Raw genomic sequence first — 6,496 nt, 5'->3', positions numbered from 1 at the left:
TAAATTATACTGCAGAGCTATAGTAAAAAAAAAAAAAAAAAAAAAAAAAGTGGCATGATATTGACACCAAAACAGACATGAAGACAAATGGTACAGAATAGAAGACACAGAGGCAAACTCACATAAATACAGTTATCTCTTATTAGACAGAGGCACCATTAACATTCATGGAAGAAAGGATAGCCTCTTCAACAAATAGTGCTGGGAAGACTGAAAATCCATATGTAGCAGAATAAAATTAGACTGCTCTCTCTCACCCTGCACAAAACTCAACTCAAAATGGATCTAGGACCTAAGCATTAGACCAGAAACCCTGTACCTACTCAAAGAAAAAGTAGGCCCAAATCTCCATCATGTCGGCTTAGGAACTGACACTCTCAACAAGACTCCTAAAGCACAAGTAAAACCAAGAATCAATAAATGAGTTAGTATCAAACTAAAAAGCTTCTTCACAGCAAAGAAAAAAATCAAGAAGGTGAAGAGAGCACCTATTAATGGGAGAAAATCCTCACCATCTGCACCTCACATTAAGCATGAATTTCCAGGATATATGAAGAACTCGAAAAACTTAACACCAAAAAAATAAATAACCCAATCAATAAATGAGCTAAGGAACTTCTCAGAAGAAGATATACAATCATTCAACAATTATATGAAAAAATGTTTAACTTCTCTAGTAATTAGAGAAATCCAAATCAAAACTATTCTAAGATTTCATCTCACTTCAGTCAAAATGGCAATTGTCAAGAATACAAGCAATAATAAATGTTGAGGGGCTGGGGATGTGGCTCAAGTGGTAGCGCGCTCGCCTGGCATGCGTGTGGCCTGGGTTCGATCCTCAGCACCACATACAACCAAAGATGTTGTGTCCACCGAAAAACTAAAAAATAAATAAATAAATATTAAAATTCTTTCTCTCTCTCTCTCAAAAAAAAATAATAATAATAAATGTTGATGAGGATGTGGGGAAAAAGGTACACTCATACATTGCTGGTGGGACTGTAAATTGGTGCAACCAATTTGGAGAGTAGTTTGAAGTTTCCTCAGAAAATGTGGAGTGAATTATTATTGGACCCAGTTATCTCACTCTTCAGCATATACCCAAAGAACTTAAAATCAGCATACTAAAGTGACATAGTCATACCAATGCTTATAGCAGCTCAATTCACAATAGCTAAGCTATTTAGGTTGGAACCAACCTAGATACCCTTCAACAGATGGGTGGATAAAGAAAATGTGGTACATATACACAATGGAATATTACTCGGCCATAAATAAGAATGAATTTATGGCATTTTCCAGTCAATGGATGGAACTGGAAACTATCATGCTAAGTGATACAAGCCAATCCCAAAAAAACAAAGGCTAAATGTTCTCTCTGGTATGAAGATGCTAACACACAATAAAGAGTGGGGAGGGAAGAATAGAAGATTAGACAAAGGAGAATAAAGGGAAGGGAGGAGAATGGAAATAGGAAAGATAGTAGAATATATTGGACATAATTTTTCTGTTCTTATATGGATACATTACCATCTAACTCAACATCATGTATAACCTCAAGAATGGGAAGTTATATATCATATATTCATAATATGTCAAAATATATCCTACTGTCATGTATATCTATTTTTTTTAAATATTCTTTTTTTTAAGAGAGAGTGAGGGGAGAGAGAGAGAGAGAATTTTAATATTAATTTTTTAGTTTTTGGTGGACACAACATCTTTGTTTGTATGTGGTGCTGAGGATCAAACCCAGGCCACACGCATGCCAGGCGAGCGCGCTACTGCTTGAGCCACATCCCCAGCCCCTGTCATGTATATCTAAAAACAACAAATAAAAAAAAAAAAACATTATGGGCTGGGGATGTGGCTCAAGTGGTGGGCACTGGGTTCAATCCTCAGCACCACATAAAAATAAAATAAAGATGTTGTGTCCACCAAAAACTAAAAAATAAATATTAAAAAAATTCTCTCCCTCTCTCTCTCTCTCTCTCTCTCTAAAAAAATACTTTCTACTATTATGTATATCTCAGAAGAATATATTTTTAAAAAACATTTTAAAAAGTCAGGGGGCTGGGGTTGTGGCTCAGTGGTAAAGTGCTCACCTAGCAAGTGCGGAGCCCTGGGTTCGATCTTCAACACCACATATAAATAAATAAAATAAAGGTATTGTGTCCAACTACAACTGAAAAATAAATATTAAAAAATAAAATAGTCAGGATCATAAATAAATAAACAGAGAGTATCCCATGTTTTTTTATGGCTTGATGGTTCATTTCTTTTTAAAAATTATATATATATATGTATTTCAGTTGTTGATGGACCTTTCTTTTATTCATTTATTTATATTCAGTGCCTTTCACATGCTAGGCAAGTGCTCTACCTTTGAGCCACAACCCCAGCCCTCATTTTTTTAAATCACCACTGTTCTATTGTCTGCATGTATCAAGTTTATTCACCTATTGAGTGACATCTATGTTGTTTCCACATTTTGAAATTATGAATAAAATTGCAATAGATATCCATGTGCAGGCTGGGGATGTGGCTCAAGTATATCTAAAAAGAACAAATAAAAAAAAATTCCCTCAATGTTACACAAAATTACATAGAAGAGGATGTGAGGGGAAAGGCAGGGGGAAACAAGGGAGAGAACTGAACAACAGCAGATGAGGTAAAGAGGAATGATGGGAGGGGAGGGGAGGGGGGATAGTAGGGGATAGGAAAGGTAGCAGACTACAACAGTCACTAATATGCCATTATGTAAAAATGTGAGTGTGTAACCAATGTGATTCTGGAATTTGTATTTGGGGTAAAAATGGGAGTTCATAACCCAATTGAGTCAAATGTATGAAAGATGATATATCATGAGCTTTGTAATGTTTTGAACAACCAATAAAAAAAAAAAAACATTATGGGCTGGGGATGTGGCTCAAGTGGTAACGCACTCACCTGGCATGTGCCGAGCGCTGGTGCCTCAGCACCACATAAAAATAAAATAAAGATGTTGTGTCCACCAAAAAATAAAATAAAAAGAAATCCATGTGCAAGTTTTTGTATGTATCTAAATTTTCAGTTCCTTCAGGGAAATACCAAGGAGTATAACTACTAGATAATACAGAAAGGTATGTTCACTGAACTGTCTTCCAAAGTGATGTACTATTTGCATTCTGATCAGAAAAAATAAATTATTGTTGCTGAACATCCTCACTAGAATTGAGTGTTGTCAGTATTTAGGACTCTTGCTATTTTAATAGGCATGTAATATTATATCATGTATTATTATATTGTATTAATTCCCTAATGATATATGATGTTGAACATCTTTTTCATTTGTTTATTTGCTATCTGTAAGTAGCTTCTTTAATAAGATGTCTGTTCAGGTCTTTGGTCCATTTTTAAATAAACTTTTTTATTTTCTCAAAAAAAATGTGATGGGTGAAGGGAATATCATCATTCAATCCCTATATTTGCCAGAGGGACTGATTTCTCCTTGGAGACTGTATGCTTTAATTATAATTCCCTAGAAACAGACCTCAAGACAAGGATTCAAAAGTAAGCTGTTTATTAAGAAGATCAGGAAACACTGGGAAGAAGTGAGGAATAAAAAAGGAAAGAGAAAGAAGTCAATAGAAAATGAATTATCAGTGGGAGCATGGCTGGGGTTGTGGCTCCGCAGTAGAACGCTTGCCTAGCACGAACGAGGTTCTGGGTTCAATCCTTAGCACCGCATAAAAATAAATAAATAAAATAAAGGTATTTAAAAATGAATTATCAAGCCAGGTATCATCAAGATTGGTGCTTAATGTAATGGAGAAACTTCTTACCTGGGAAATTGTGTAGAATACAGAGTTAGCATGGTGGCACACACTGTAATCCCAGCAGCTCGGGAAGCTGAGGCAGGAGGATTGAGAGTTCAAGGTTAACTTCAGCAATTTAGTAAGGTCCTAAACAACATAGTGAGACTCTGTCTTAAAATAAAATATAAAAAGGGGCTGGGAATGTGACTCAGAGGTTAAATGCCCTGGGGTTCAATCCCTGATACCAAAAAAAAAAAACAAAACAAGAGTTAGTGCATGCGAGGATGATGAACTGTGACAGATTATGCCCAGAAAATCACATGGAGGTAGCTTAAACATAGAATGGGAATGGACGTCTTTTCTGAAAAGAACAGAATATAATATATGAAACAGGTGTTCTATTACCATTTTACTCTATTTTCCATGTCACCTTCAAGCCTTTAATAAAAGTATTCTTGAAAAAAAAATATATAGGTGCATATTTTCCCCCCATCAGTCATTTGTTGAAGACTGCCCCAGCTAATTCCTTCCATCCCCTACCTCTGCCACGTACTTCCAGACTGCCAGACTAAGAGGTTTAGTGACATTCAGGCAAAGAGATACAGTTGTAGGCAGTCGGAAGTTTGTTAGTGAGCACCTAAGTGAATGGTACAAAGGATAAGGACGAGGTACCAACAGCATCTGCTACAAAAGGGCTGGAACACCGTATGCATCAAAATCTTTGTGAGGGCTCTTTTCCATGGGTCATTTTGAATGCTGAGGTCATCTTCTGCTCAATTCAGCCACATCAGGGCCTTTCTCTTCAGTATAGTACAATTTTCCTAAATATTGCTCAGTGTGCATATGTGAAAGAATTTTTCTTAAACATATACCTAATCGAAGAATTTCCAGAGAGTCACCTTCCCAGGCACTTGAAGTCAAGCCCTTGGAAAACAAGTAGATTTCAATAATCTTACCAGACTGAGAGTAAAAGAGAAATACCATCTCAGACATTCCAAGAAAGCTGGAGTTTTTCCAAGTCTGACCACTGACCAGTGAGGCATTGGTGTCCCTTTTTCAAGTATTTCTCGAAGGCCTACTCATAAACTCCCTCAATAGGAGAGACTGCTTCAGTGCCCCAACAAAAGTTTTGAGAGACATCTGTCCATTCAGTAGTCTTCTTCCACCTATTTCCACACTAAACATGGACTTAATGCTAAAAAATCCTGACCCCTGGTATAGTCTTCATGGATGGGTTCCAGCACCTCTGGATTGGGACATGGGAAATGAGTTATTCTTGCCTTACACCATGGACCAGAGCTCTTTAGCTGAGCAGAACCTTGTCAAATACAAAATTCAAGTAATGAAGCCCCCAGAGAGTGGAAACCTGGTCCTGTCCAAGATGTTTCTCATTCTGAACCCAATTTGTGGATGTGGGTAAACCCCAATAAGCCAGGTGTCATCAAGAAGGCACATTGTGTGCCCTCTCAGCAGCCAGGAGGCCCCAAAGCCCAGTAGTAAGGATCTGACAAGCATGGGTTCTTCCTCTCAGTCACCCACAAAAGATGAAGAGTCTAATTTCTCAGAGGTTCAGTTAGTGGTGGAGTCCCTGCCACTTTCCTCCAGGGATCAGTTTCTCCAACAGAAGCAACACATCTCTTCCCCAAGTGACTGTGAGCTTACAGAAAAGGATGCTGAGGAATAATAGGACAACATCTTCTGTGGCCCTCAAGCCCCTTAACAAAAGGGATGGCTTTCAGAAGCCAAAGCTGTGGGTGGCAAGCCAACAACCAGGAAAGGAAATCCTGACCTTGGCCTCCATTCAATTACAGCTACCTAATTGCCCCAGCCTTAAGAAACAGCCTTAACAAACAGCCTTGTGGCCTCAAGGTGCAACAGATCTACAACTTCACTTGACATTTTCCTCTTTTCTGGACAGCTCCAGATGGCTGGAAAAAAACACCATTCACCACATCCTCTGCTTCCTGGGCAGCTTTGAAAAGGTGCCAGTCACTCTTCAGGATGAGGCTTATGCAAAGCCTTGCTCTTGCCTCTGGAGGCTCAGGGAGGAGGGACACCTCCACTTTCAGGAGGATACTTGTCTCTTGGCCTCAGAGAGAGCATCCAACATGTCATGAGCCAATCTGATTTGATGCCCTCCCTCTGTGACCTTTGAACAACTGCTCCCTTTCTGGAATACTGCCCTCCTTTCTATGCCTACCCATAGTCTGAATGACCTTTATTAATCCCTCAGCCTACCCTGCCTGGTTGATGCCAAGTTGGTCTTTAACTACAAGAATGGTGTTAAATAAGGTGAGAGGTAAGTGCAGAGGAGGTGGGGCTTTTATCCAGGTGGGAATTCATGGAGGTTTCATCAAGATAGTGGCAGTTGTTCTAATCTTGAACAGAGGCAGAAAATCCCAGGAATAATGGCATGGAAACTAAGGAAAGAAGGGAATATTTTTATGTGAAAAAAATACTAAAATTCTGTTTAGTATTTACTTCTCTGTTCTGATCTGTTTCAGAAAGCTGAGGTTTCTCTAAGTCTGATCTCTGATCAGTGAGGTATCCATGCCCCTTTTTCCAGTACTTCTGGTAGGCCTACTGAAGTACTCTCTAGAAGAGATATATTACATCAAACAGTGCACCAACAAACATTTCGAGAAATGTCTGAGAGATTTCTGTCCTTTTGAAGCCTTCCTCCACCTAACCCTACACTA

General features: G+C 38.5%; 1 pseudogene; it reads left to right on the top strand.

Annotated features, from left to right (window-relative positions):
* The first annotated feature begins 4,980 nt into the window (after window positions 1-4,980).
* Window positions 4,981-5,952, top strand: LOC101954399 (forkhead box protein R2-like; annotated as a pseudogene).
* Window positions 5,953-6,496: the final 544 nt, after the last annotated feature.

This window comes from Ictidomys tridecemlineatus, chromosome 11 (assembly GCF_052094955.1).
Source record: "Ictidomys tridecemlineatus isolate mIctTri1 chromosome 11, mIctTri1.hap1, whole genome shotgun sequence".
NCBI lineage: Eukaryota > Metazoa > Chordata > Mammalia > Rodentia > Sciuridae > Ictidomys > Ictidomys tridecemlineatus.
This window is presented reverse-complemented; position numbering and strand designations above follow the sequence as displayed.